Below are 14,852 nucleotides of genomic sequence, written 5' to 3'. Positions count from 1 at the left end.
GCAGGTGCCAAGCCCACTGGAATCAGTCTTCAAAGCACCACCCTTTTCCCATCACAGATTCACAGTTACCTCCTGCTTTGGCAGGATGAAATCTCCTTTTGTAGGACTTTCCTCCACAGCCAATATATTCATACATTTAGATACCCAGTATTTCCCTCTCAGTACTTATTATGCCTATATCACACCTTAACAGCACGGCCAGCCACGGGCTTTTTCTTTTTGTTGTGCAAGAAGGATATAATCACCTACAGTCCCAAGACCTGAGAATCTCTTTAGCTTGTTTTAGTTTATATTGAAAGAGCAGTGGGGCAGCAGTAATGCTCACTGTAATTGCAGGAGAAGGATCATGCAAGAAAGTATTTCATGTTAAATAAACCTCTATGTCTTTTAATGCTGGAGAAGTTTTTTTCATTTGTTTTTGTTTTAATCTGGTTTTCCTGCCATTGAAGTTAATGGGAGGTAAAAATTTAATGCAATTCAAAGCAGGTCTTTTTTAAAGCAGGTATAAGAGTACAGAAAATGTAGCCTATGCAAGCATTAGCTTTTAGCTAGAAGAACTAATTCTCTATTCTAAATCTCCCAAAGGGGGGTAAATACAGAATGGAGACAAAAAGACAAACAAGAGGGGAGAAAAAAGGATTTGTTTTTAAAGATACTGCTTTAATTCCTTCCTACATGCATCTCCACAAGTCCAGTAAAAGCAAATGGCTATTCTATCCTCCCTGCTCCCACCACAAGTTTGAGATTTTGTGTCATCTGACAAGTGTTACTGCCACTTAATAATTTCTGGAGTACTTTAGGTGAAAATAGCACTTCACAAACAGTTTAAAAAGATAGACTCCACCTGCCCCAAACATTCTATAATCTAGGGCCAAATCTTTACAAATCCTGTGGCTCTGCAACTCACATTTTTTCCACAAGGGCTCAGGAACTTTCAGGAGTCAGCACTGTTCAGCTGGATCATTCTCTGAATGAAGTCAGTGGGAATTTTGCCAATGACTTCATTAATTGAAGGCGCAAACTATAATTCATAGGACTAGGACAATCAGAGCCAGCAGATCAAGCTTAGAAAGGAGACAGCAACTCATGAAAAGGAAAAACTGACAGCGTGTGTAACTTCTATTTGAGGCGGGACTTCAGCAGTTTGGGAGATATTAACCGGGAGGGTGGGAAGACTGGAGGAACAAATCCATCTTGTGCTACATCCTTGACTATCTCCATTGGCTTCAGTGGGACTTATTGGCCTGAGTAAGGTGAGGATTTAGAGGTACATGTTCCTACACTGCACAATGCATGAACTGTAGACATTTACAAGCATTTCAGGACTAACACCCAGCCTGTTAAAGCCAGAAAACTAGCCACTTGGGATTACCCCTGCAGTATGATATTCATTATTCACCAGCACAGCAATCCAATGGAGACTAAATATCAAGTCTGATATTCATTGAACTGCAGTACAGCATCTCTGAGGTGGCCCGTGGTGCAGCCCTGTGTGTGTGCGTTTCTGTGTGTGCTCTTACGTCTGTGTACTACAAAATATGACAAGAGGGAGGGACATATATTTTAGAAAGGACACAAAATCAGCACAAGCAGTGGCTGGCTTTGCAGGGATCTCTAGTAAAGATGCCAAGTAATGTTTGGCTTCCAGGTCAGACAATTTTTTTTTATCCTAAATCTACTCATGCAAAGACACAGCTTATAGCTTGCAGATGGCTCATTCTGCTGATCTGCCAGTATTCACACTCAGAGTGTGGAATTATATCACATGAGCAAGGGGATTGCTGCCTTTTTTCATGGCTTTGTTATTGCAGGCAAAAAAATGTAGCTAACCAGAAAATAAGAAAAAGGAGGACACTGAATTAATATTTTTTTGGAGAGATTTTTAAATTTAATTTAAGAAGACAAGAGTAAAGGCAAATATGAGCTTCCCATCAAACACTATCTCTTACTCATATGTTTATCGAGGCAGCCAGAAACTGAGGATGGAGTATGTATTTTAATTACAGGATGCACTAACATTAGCAGGCAAAAGTTTTTTTTCCTCTCACTGTGGTGTCTATTTGCATTTTCTATGCTTTGCAAAATCATAATACCTTTTCCCCTAACAATAATAATACACAATAATAATTTTTAATGTTATAAATACTAGGAGCCTCAAATTCTTGAACACCAAGAATAATAAATCAGTATGAAAGCTTAGATTCAATTCCAGATAAGGACAAATCCAGTCAATTTACATGATACTATGATCAATTTAAAAATCTCAGTAGACTTGCACCTTTGTATACCAGGGAATGATTGTATTAATTTATTGAAGTTATCTGGGGATTGTACCAATATAGTACAGAAAGGCTGACCTGTGAAATCTGCAGTCCTCAAAAAAAAACCAAACAAAAAAATCCAATGATGTAATTAGAGCTAAAAAAAAGGTCAATATTTTGGCCCTGGAAAATTATTTGGGTTGACAAAAGCTATTCACATATTTATGATAAGGTAGTCAGATAGTTTAATCTGAAAATGTATTTTTTTTTAAAAGGGGAAGGGCTAAGTATTTCATAACATAGAATCATAGAATTGTCTAGGTTGGAAGGGACCTTTCAGATCATCTAGTCCAACCATCAACCTATCACTGACAAAAACCATCACTAAACCATATCACTGAGCACCACCTTTACCCGTCTCTTAAATAAAGAGAATGACCCCCACCTCTCTACAACCTCCTTTCAGGTAGTTGCAGAGAGCGATAAGGTCTCACCTCAGCCTCCTTCTCTCCAGGCTAAACAATCCCAGTTCCCTCAGCCACTCCTTATAACACTTGTTCTCTATAGACCTCTCACCAGCTTCACTGCCCTTCTCTGGACACGCTCCAGCACCTCAGTGTCTTTTTTGTAGTGAGGGGCGATTCCAGAACAAGAGAGATATGGAGCCACCAGAGAGAGTCGAGCAAAGGGACACTAAGATGATGAAGGGACTGGAGCATGTCTCTTACGTGGAAAAGCTGAGACAGCTGGGATCATTCTGCCTGGAGACGAGAAGGCTCAGGAGTATCTTATTAATGTATACAAATACTTGAATGGAGGGTGTAAAGAAGACAGAGCCAGGCTCTTTCCAGTGGTGCCCAATGACAGGACCAGAGGCAATGGGCACAAACTGAAACACAGGAGGTTCCCTCTGAACATCAGGTAACACTTTTTTACTGTGAGGGTGACTGAGCACTGGCACAGGTTCAGTGCTCAAAGGTGTGGCAGGGTCTCCATCCTTGAAGATATTCAAAAACTGTCTGGACATGGTCCTGGGCAGCTTGCTATACGGGACCCTGCTGGAGCAGCAGAGCTGGACTAGATGACCTCTAGAGGTCCCTTCCAACCTCAACAATTCTGTGATTTTGTAATTCATCACGTGAAACATGTCATTAAACTAAAATGAGTTCTCTTTTGTTTGGGTGAGGAAAGTGGAACATTTTTTCCTTTGGATTGACCCAAACTATTTTTCCCTTTTCCTCCACTGATTCAACAAACTGAAAAATCAAACTGCCCTACTCTCAGCATCATCAGGTGTCATTCCCAGTTCAGTTTTCCTTTTGAAAAATTCCCTAAAATAATTGGCACCAGCAAAGCCCCTATTTGACTCATTCTCCTCTTTTCTGTACTTCCATGTCTTCATCCTTGAATATACACAGAAAGCAATTAATTTAACTGAGCTTGAGTATATGTGAACTTGGCAACACATATGGCCTAAAACAAATGAAAGGAACCTGCGATTGCTGCAGTGGCCCTGTTCCCTTCACCCTGTTCCTCACACCATACAGTCCTCAGGCTCATTGGGAATTATTTGCCAGGGATCTTTGCATAGTGTTAGAAGAAAAATAAAGTGTTAGCTTAACTAATTAAGACTGGAGTTCATTCAGACAACTTTGCGTTGTTTTGTCACACTGCATGCAAGAGTGGTTGAACAAAGTCTACAAATTTGCGGTTTCAGGACAGATGGGATATCCAGATGTTTGGTTCCAGATCATGACAAATGGGGCACAGGACGATAGACTGAAATGGCATTAAGTTTTTACCTGTGTTACCACAGTGCTTAAGAGAGCCAGTCCTAGACCAAGATCTCCATGGCAATCAGCGCCATACCAAGATGAATAAGATCGTTAGAACTGCAATTACAACTGCAATATAAAGAAAGTTATTAATGGATAACAAATGGATATCCAGGGAGTAAAAGGAAACAGGGAGAAAATATTGATGAGAAGGATAAGCAATGAACAATAGACTCAAGTTTGTGAAGTCTGGAGAGATTTAGAAAGGCAAGGAGAATTTTAAAGGAGACTTTGAAAGGTAGGCAATGGAGTGATCCTGAATGTATCTGTCGAATTCCTCCTAAAAATGAAGGGCAGAATAAGAGAGAGCACAGAAATAGTTTGAAAATTAACATAAAAGCAGTAGAGCATAAGCTAAGAAACCTTGAACGTGAACATACCTATTCAAGCAATGCAAATGGAAGGGGTGCCATGCTTTAATTAAAGGGGTAGAAAATTGATATTTGCAGCATTATCTGAAAGGATGTAACAACACAGAAGTGTATTTGGGGGGGGGGGAGAGAAAAAGCTGTTGAATCATCACATGATCAGAGCTCAGACAACAGTTAACAGCTTTTCAAATAGAGAATAAGCACATGATTTTGAGTTGTTACGCTGAGAAAATCAGCAAATTTACAATCTTGAGAAGGTCCCTGGAGAGAGAAAATCAAGTAAAAGAAGATGACCATGTTGTGAATCTGCTTACAAAGGAGTAAGCAAAGCAAAGGAATGATAAAGAATATTCAGCTAAGAGAAAAAGAAGGGAATGAAGTTTCAGGAAGTGTGTGCCTGGGAAAGAAGAAGATGAAGATGATGATGAGGGAGGAGGGAATGGAGAACAGCCGACAGGAAAGAAATAGAAAGGGCAACTAGGAATTCATGTAGGTAGTAAACACATCATATTAAAGCCAGTCAAATGCACAAAGTATTTTTCTAATGGTACTTTCTACAAAAGCTGTGGTTGCTGTTACGGCAACCTTGCTGAGAGATCTTGAATGGGAAGAAGCTGGTAATGCATATGCTTGTAAAACTCTGTTAAAGTGCTGTCTAGTATATGAAAGTATCTCAGAGATTCTGCTCTAAGAGAAGAAAATTAAGCAATGTGATTCATAAGGACAAGCTACCTGGAAAACATTTTGATATACCCCCTGCCTAGGAAAGAAAGCAGCAACAAGTCTAATAATTTTAAAATCCCATAAAAAAATTCAGCGCACATATTAAGGGAGTTTTGGGTCTCTTTTTTCCCCTACTTTTATCTATGCCAGGTTACCAATCCCTAAAGAGGATAATGGTTTCTACAGCACTCCTTTGGGAGATTTCAGCTAGGTGTGGCCTAATTGTGAGATGTGCCGCCACACGAAAGCTTCTGCAGGGCAAGGAACAGTGATTATGTTCACATTTAAATCATTCCGTGGTAGGCAAAACAGCAGGATTTGTAACCTGTAATGGCTGCAGCACCCTTCCAATTAGGGTTTAAGTGACAAAGTCAAGTCGGGATATGCAGAATGAGGAAAATGCATTGAATAATCCATGTGGAAAATCACGTCCAAACACCCTCAACTCCAGTTATAAAAAATCCTGGGAAGCATAATGAGAGACTGGGGATCTAACAGAGCTATGCGAAATAATAAAGACAATGGAGCAGCCTGCTCTAGAGTCAGATCTCTGATCTTTAGCTCTTGTTGCTGTCCCTGATTCATGATCCTCTATGCCCATCTGTAAAAGAGGAACAGTATTCTTTTACAGGGTGGGGGTTGTGAACCTTAATTTGTTAACATTTCCAGAAGAATTGTGAGACCCTGAGATGAAGGGGCCAAATTTAATGCTCATTGTTTAGGCTTTAGCCTGTCTGTGCTCAGACAGAACTCCCACTGAGACTGGGAGCTGAACAACAATTCCAGAAGTTGGTCCATTTTTCCTAGGAAAATGAGACAGTTGCAAAGTACAGTTTGTTTGCTGCATTCATTCAGTACCCTGGAGATACAGCATTATGGTTAGTTACACATCTCAGAAAGCTTCTTCAGCAATATTGCAATGGCTTTGAATTCTTACAAGGCTATGCAGTCCAAGTAAAACAAAGCTGCTGGCAAAAGTAATAAGCCAGCACTCCACACCTGATTAAACAGCATTGTTTCTTAGTCTAGCGCCATGCCAAGTTCTCATGTCAGTGTGGATGCTCAGTATCCGAGAACTGTATAAACTGCAGGTTTTACCATGGCAGCAATGAGCAACTTGCTTTGCAAAGGTATGCCTAGCATCGTTTTTTAGCTCTGCAGTTTTCAGGAATCAACCTCCTCTCCCCACAAAAAAAAAAAAAAACAGCTCTTCCTCAAATCCCAGGGGTGCTGGAATGTAAATAAGGTAAACTGAGCCCTTAAATGATCTGCACATGCATACACTACCTACAGCATTTTTGGTTGCTAACTGTAAGCAGCTGCCAATTTCCCTCTAATGCTCAGACGACTTGCTAACTGATCTGCAAGTCCCAAAAGTGTGTTATCTTTAATGTGCCTCTAATTTTGCTAAGAGCCTACTATTTATAGTATGTCTTTTATTTACTTATTTACTTTCAAGTAATTAAAGCTATCTTTTTTTAAAAAAAAAGCAGGGGAAAAATAAGCACGTGTGTGTCCTTGGTGAGAGGAGAAAAAACAATCTGTTCACGTAACTGGATGAATGTTGCAAAAGTTCTGTTTTGCTTGGAAAAGCAGTGCATGAGTAAAAGCTCCAAAACCTGGCATTATTATCTCTAATTACAATTGGCAATATGTGGCAATCGTAATTATTCATTTATGCAAAATAGCTTACAGTGTGTCTCATTTTTTATTCCCTGTTAAAGGATGGCTCGACAAAAGAAGAAAAAAAAAGATTATAGTGCTGAACATAATTGTACTAAATGCTCAGTCGTTTTGTTTAAAAAATACTACAAAACTAAACTGCTATTTCTGCAGAGACAGAAAATAATTTAACAAAGATGTATAGTATACTCTGCAGGTGGCAATCCATCCAGAAAACATATTTCCCTGAAAAGGAGAGATATTTCACAATGAAATTGAAGAGCATAATTTTTGCCATTTCTGTCTTTCTTAAAAAAAAAGAAAAAAATGAAAAAAAAACCCTCCCTGTTTTAATCTAGCATATGCTTCCCCTGGTAGTAAAATGCTAATTTGCAAATAGTCAGAGGAGAGACCGTGACCATAATAACTCGCTATGGTTCTGCAATATGACACTCTATTCTATTTCAATTCTACCACAGTACACCAGGCAATTGAGTAAGATCAAGTGCACTTTATGACAAAAAAATAAGGAAGGGCCAGTTCATGCTACTCGCATAAGTAATATCTATTTAGGCATGTATTTCTAGTGGAATATCTCTCTAATTTAGAACTACGGAACTGAACCTGTAAAAAATTATGGCCCATAAGAGTTACTAGTCATCCTTTAGTCAGGTACCAAGGGTTAGGGACTTCAAAGGACCACCTCCCCAGATAAAAAGGACTCAGATTCAGTGTCCAGAGATCAAGTCTCAAGAAAAAGAATGCCAAGAAGGCAATGGAACTATTTCTGTGAAAAGGATCATCCACAGAAACTAGGTTTTGTTCGATGGCTAGGCATTACAAAACTTCTTCAAAGTGTCTTAGATATATAAAAATGTAGGACACTCTAAAATCAAATAGGAAGCAGATTTTTTTTTTTCCTGTGCTGATGGAGTTGATTAGAGCAGAGGAAATGGAGATCACCATTGGAATGCATGGGAAAAGCCAGGCTTCCAGAATAGTATGGTAAGTTGCACTATGTGTTTAAGAAAATAATTGGTCAGCTTCACGTAGTGGTTAAAACAGTGGAATTTGTCTCCTGACTTTAAGTAAAAGATGGCAGAAAAAGAGGGAAATATGGCTGGTCACCGTACATAGAAACTTCACAGCAAAGGAAATAAAATGTAAATCTGGAAGAAACGAAATACAGTATTGCCATTACTTTCCACCTTGCTTTTGCCATCAGACACAATAAATTATTAACATGAGAGTTTGTCTCTCTTTTTTTCTCTCGAGAGCACATGGTTAGGATGCAGGAGATACTAACTAGGCCCAGCAGTGATTTCTTACTATAACTAATTCATTGTCTTGGTCCATTACCACTAAAAGACTTCTTCCACTCTTCACAGAGCACCAGGAGGAAAGACCCTGTTGCCATTAAAGTCAATGGCAAAATTCTTCGCTTTTTAATGGAAAAACAGGATTGGGTCTTGTGTTTGCTGTGTGTATTGTAGCAGATAGCTCATGCATGCTCAGATATCTGGGTTTGCTAACACAGCCAGTGTTTGCTTAACACCCTGCATTACAACACTTACAAACATGAGATATCTTGATTACAAAAAAATGAATGGTTTTATTGTTTTATACTATGGATTGCAATCATATGGGTTTGAACACTAAGACACTAAATGTAGCTTCGGAGCAATGATGTGAAAAGGAAAGCATTATTATCCTGTGTAGCAGATGAAGAAACAAATGGAGGCCATTGGGCTGGATCTACAAAGAATATATTTTAGTGAGAAAGACATTCAATTGGCATAGCTGAGAGCTGCAGTCCAGGCCCTTTCTCCAGTGACAACCTAATACCAAAATAGTGAAGCACGCAGACAACCAGGGATGAAAAGCCCACCCTCCCCAGTTATATGCAGCTAAGACCCTAGTCCACTTTTAGCAATTCACATAGATGTCAGAGTTGAACTCGCTGATCTGGAGGCCTGGCTGGGTTGCAGACCAAGTCTATTGCCACAGGGATCAGTATTTTCACTGAATTTCACTGAATTTTTTTTTTAGAGTTGGAAGGGACCATATAGATCATCTAGTCCAACTCCCCTGCTGAAGCAGGATTGCTTAGAGAATGCTACTCAGGACTGCATCCAGGCGGGTCTTGAAAATCTCCAAAGAAGGGGACTCCACAACCTCCCTGGGCAGCCTGTTCCAGGGCTCTGTCACCCTCACCGTGAAGAAATTCTTTCTCATATTCGAGTGGAACCTCCTATGTTCCAACTTGTGCCCGTTGCCCCTTGTCCTGTCACTGGGAACCACTGAAAAGAGTCTGGCTCCCTCCTCCTTCAACCCACCCTTGAGATACTTATAGGCGTTAATAAGGTCTCCCCTCAGCCTTCTCTTCTCCAGACTAAAGAGTCCCAGCTCTCTTAGCCTTTCTTCATAAGGGAGATGCTCCAATCCCTTAATCATCTTTGTTGCCCTTCGCTGGACTCTTTCCAGTAGTTCCCTATCCCTCTTGAATTGGGGAGCCCAGAACTGGATGCAATACTCCAGTTGTGGCCTCACCAGTGCAGAGTAGAGGGGGAGAATGACTTCCCTCGACCTACTAGCCACACTCTTCCCTATGCAGCCCAGGATTCCGTTGGCCTTCCTGGCCACAAGAGCACATTGCTTGCTCATTGTCATTTTGCTATCTACCAGGACTCCCAGATCTTTCTCTTCGGAGCTTGGCTCCAGCAGGTCCATGCCTAACCTGTATTGGTGCCTGACATTCTTCTTGCCCAGGTGTAGTACCTTACACTTTTCCCTGTTGAACCTCACGAGGTTCTTCCTTGCCCAGCTCTCCAGCCTGTCCAGGTCTCTCTGGATGGCAGCACGGCCCTCCAGGGTGTCAGCCACCCCACCCAACTTGGTATCATCAGCAAACTTGCTGAGGATACACTCTGTCCCCTCGTCCAGGTCACTGATGAATATGTTGAACAGGACTGGACCAAGTATTGACCCCTGGGGGACACCACTGGTTACAGGCCTCCAGCTTGAACCTGTTCCATTAACCATTACCCTTTGGGTCCTGTCACATAGCCAGTTCTCAATCCACCTCACTGTCCCCTCATCCAGCCCACACTTCCTTAGTTTTCCAATGAGGATGTTATGGGAGACAGCGTCAAAAGCCTTGCTGAAGTCAAGGTAGATGACATCTGCTGCCCTCCCCTCATCCAGCCAACCAGTTATGGCATCATAGAAAGCTATCAGATTGGTCAAGCATGATTTACCCTTGGTAAACCCACGTTCCCCACTTCCAATAACCCCCTGCTCTTCAACTTGTTTGGAGATGACATCTAGAATTAGTCTCTCCATTACCTTCCCAGGGACGGAGGTGAGACTAACTGGTCTGTAGTTCCCAGGGTCCTCCTTCTTGCCCTTTTTGAAGAATGGTGTGATGTTGGCCTTCCTCCAGTCTTCTGGCACCTCTCCTGTTCTCCATGACTTTTCAAATATGATAGAGAGTGGCCCAGCGATAACTTCTGCTAGCTCTCTCAGCACTCACAGGTGTATCCCATCTGGGCCCATGGACTTATGAATGTCCAGTTTGGCCAAGTGGTCCCGAACCTGGTCCTCCTCTACTGGAGGAAAAACTTCCTCTCTCCATACCCTCCCCCTGGCCTCCAAGGCCAGAGGTTCATGAGGGGCAGCCTTAGCAGTGAAGACTGAAGAAAAGAAGGCATTCAGCAACTCTGCCTTCTCCGTGTCTTCCACCACTAGGGTGCCCATCTCATTCCTCAGTGGGCCCACATTATCCCTAATCTTCCTTTTTCTGTTTACATACTGGAAAAAACCCTTTTTATTGTTCTTAACTGTAGTGGCCAAGATGAGTTCAGCTTGAGCCTTGGCCCTTCTAATTTTCCCCCTGCATATCTTCACTGCTTCCTGGTATTTCTCCTTGCCTACCAGGCCCTTTTTCCAAAGATCATAAACCTTCTTTTTGTTCCTGAGCTCCAGCCAAAGCTCTCTATTTAGCCAGGCTGGTCTTCTTCCCTTCCTGCTTGATTTTTGGGACTTGGGTATGGCTCTTTCCTGCAAGTAGGACTATTTACATTAAGTAAAGCAATATGCAAAGGAATACATATATTTTATCAGGAGAAGTGTGTAATACCCAGAATTTCCAGCGTGAAGAAACTCTGCCATTTCTGCATCTTCTCATTTTAGATGCAACTGGCAACCTTTTGGAAATTAAGAATTGCAAACCACAGAATATAAATCAAGAAAAAAAGATTTAGAAAGAGCAGTACCATTCATCTAATTATTCTTTTTAACTTAAAGCAATCATTTCAGCATGTCTTATACCCAAATGTTTCATGTACTTTAATGAATCAATCTGAAGTGCTTCACTGGTGGTCAGTTCTGTTACTAAACCACATATAGCATTCTTCTGGATTATCTCATGGCAGTCAGAGTTAAATGTATGACATAGTCAGTCTCTCCTGACCTGGCTCCCCAGTCAGGCTCTATGTGCCTTATGAAATTCAGAGAGTTGCGAGACCCATGACATACAACTAAATTAAGTAAAAAAGAATCATCATTGAACTATAGGAAGAGTAGAGCAATTCCAAGAAGAAGTCTACAGGACAGACTGCAGACCTACAATTCCTAATAAGATTGTATCTTAATGCTTCAATTAATGCAGGTCAAATATTACAAATAAAATGAAAATGCTTGGAGGCATAAGAAAAATCATGCTTCTGGTATAAGAAAAATTTTCCTGAAGTTTTTCTAAGTAAAATTTCAAGTTTGCAAGACAGTGGATCATCCATCAGAAAATCATATTGTTGGACATTTCCAGACAGGTTTTTAATATAGGTTATGTTCTTTCCTCTTGCCTTTATAACATAATGATTAGCTACTACAAAAGATGAAGATTCATTGTAATAAAGATTAAAAAAAAAAAATATTAAATATTCAAAAAGCCAAAATAATTCATTTTCACTTTTCTCAAAATGACCCTGTGAATTACCTGAAAACTTTTCTCCATCAATATATTTGTCATTTCACATGCCACGTTCTTTTCTGGCAGTATTATCATGGCTGGTAACACCCTCTACAAACACTAGTCCTTCCCAATTTATCTAAGACACTAATTATTCTGACCTTAGAATGATCATCTGAAGTTATTCAGAAAGTTAAATTGTACATTATGCAAAATACGATAGTTTTAGGTGAGTTTTGTTCCTATATGTCTTGTTCATATAGTTTTCATCATTGTGCCTCCATGTATCACCATGTCTGTTTATAAAGAGGACTGGTAAGGTATCATGAAGATGTTTTTCAGAATCTTAAATTATATTTATCCATAGTTTTCCACTGTATTATATTTATTATTTGCAAAATGCAGTCTGAATATAAACTAATCCATCCTCTGGCTGGGAATTAACTTGTCTTATGTCAGTTTTTCATATGTGGAAAAAAATACAAAAGGACTAATATCAGAAATGGGGAACACTAGATGAAAAACATCGGGGCTCAGTGTACTGAATTAGGAAAAGCATATGGGTTATGTCAACTTTAAAGTGATTCCAAAGCCCAAGCTCAGAGATGATTTATAGTACAAGTCCCTTGAGTTTTACCCAAAGTGGCATTACAGTCCAAGCCTGAGCTATCTGCTGCATTTTCAGGTCTGAAGTCTAGCTCATTCAGATGCCTTTCCTAGTTCTTCAGAAACTATTAAAGTCTTGTTGAAAATAAGCAGAGTCCTTGATAACACAAGCACAGAAAATCCTTCATTACTTCTTACAACCGCTGAGCAGCATACCAAGCAATAGCAAATTAAAGAAAGGTTAGGAACCTTCCAAAATATAGCGTACATATATTTTTCCAGGTAAACAGCACATAATGAAATAATATCTAACTCACTGATTAGTTTCCAAAAACGTTTTACTCTGCAAAAAAAATATAGCAAGTAGCTATATGTGGAATACAGTGGAATAGCAAGTAGCTTGATTTAACTGTGCAAAAAACAGCTGATGGAAAGTAAAGGTTAAAGTTAGAATGCAAACTCATAAAAATATGTGAGCTTCAAAACTAGGGTTTTTTTAAATCCTCCCACAATAATTTCCTTCTCATCCTTCAAAATATGATTTCAAAACTGAAAACAGGGCACACTTTGGGACTGGGATACTCGGCGTGCGTAGCCCTGATGTCCTGCTTCCAGCACGCACTGCAGTGCACTGGCACTGTACAGAAGTGAATATAACAGCCAGGTGGGTGGAACTGTGTCCCACTAAGTCAAGGACAAACCTTCCACTGACTGCAATGGGGCCACCCTTTCTATCACTCACTGTCCCATTCAATAAGAAAACATGCCTTTTCCTTTAAGAGGAAACAGGTTCCCTACAGGATCAGTAGTTTTAAGATGATATAAGAATGTGTATGTTTGTAATTATTTGGCTTGAACTGTACACTGAGGACTAATAAACAATTACTAGCCTGGCTTAACAGTTTTCTAAAACACTAAAATAGGTTCTGAAGAATCATAGGTTACCCAGGGAAACCTGACTGTGTAATTCACTGGGAAGCATACAATTTCTTCGGTTTCAAGTTTGAAACAAAGCAAAACAAAGATTTGTCATGTTTCGTATTTCCAAACCAATATGCCTACACTCATGTGGTTTCCATCTTAGGCAGAGTGTAAAGAGGAAGTAAAATGTCAAGTTGTTTATGTCTGTGCAATTTTCTTATCTCAAAATAACACAGAGTTTGCTAAATCTGATCTGTCTTTAATAATAGTCAGAGGAATTCCTTTGCTGGAGACTCTTGCTTTTACAGAAATCTTATGATCTGGAAACAGAGGAGTTAAATTTCTTTTGACAATTTTGTCAAAAACAAAAATGTCATCTGAAACAGCAGCCTTGTTTTCTAAGGAAATAAAGAAATTGGTTTCCTTTAGTTCAGTCTGTATACCACCTTTTCTTATTCTTTTCTCCTTTTTTACATTGTTTTACTGCAGATGAAAAAGAAAGGCAGGACACCTAGAAATTGACTCTTCATGAACATAAGCTTTCGCTTAATGGTATGAGAAAAATGAATATGCTTAAATCAGCAAATTGTCTTTACCTCCACAGAATTGGAGTCTTCATTGTCAAACGTGATCAAAGTTCCCTGTCTAAAAGTTGAGAAACCAAGTGTTTTTATTAGACACCTTAGGCCTGATTTCAAAGTATAAGTGATTTGGCTACATCTTTCTTTTTGAAAATAAATATATATTTCAGCATCTAAGCTGGTGCTTCTGCTTCATGCCCTTTTTAACTGTCCATTTCAGAGATTAATGAAATGAATGAATATGGAAAAGTTCTCCGTGTTTCTGTATCCTTTATTCTAAAACCATACTGCAGATAACAGTGATATCACGTTTATGAAAAAGACCATTTTTAAACATATCTAATCCCAATTTGATATATTTATATGTTCTTGTCTGTCCATACTGCATGTATTTTCAAATGCACATAAAAATACCCACTTCCCCAACCCTCTATGCTCAGTAAAAGAGATTTAGCTGCAGCATCTTGGAGACAGCACTCCCAAGGAAATATGGAAAGAGAAAAGCATTCCCTCTGTTGTTGTATTTTGCTCCCAGATCCCGCATCCAAGGCACTCTACCCATCTCCTGCATATGGGCAAGGAGAGAAATAAATGTCTTTGTCTCTTCCCCACAATCATGTTTGAACCTAAGGGTAATGTTTCCTTTCTTAGTATTATATAGGGTAGCCTCAGATTACGATACAAGACTGTAGCAGGAGACTATACAGCTTATTGTCTCTCTTGCATTTATAAAACATACCCCTTCCCACTGAATGTAACTGCCTTAGAATCATCAGCAGTTGGTCTGTTATGGTGGCTCCACACACTTGTTTCACAGTGCAGGACACTCCAAACTGCGATTCAGGACATCATGGGTCTAGTCAAGTAATAGTTTGTGAGATCAGATCAAAAGCATCAGGTCAGTCTTCATGTGTTCACCACAC

The sequence above is a fragment of the Numenius arquata genome, chromosome 4, assembly GCF_964106895.1.
Source record: "Numenius arquata chromosome 4, bNumArq3.hap1.1, whole genome shotgun sequence".
NCBI lineage: Eukaryota > Metazoa > Chordata > Aves > Charadriiformes > Scolopacidae > Numenius > Numenius arquata.
Note: the sequence above shows the minus strand (reverse complement) of the source record.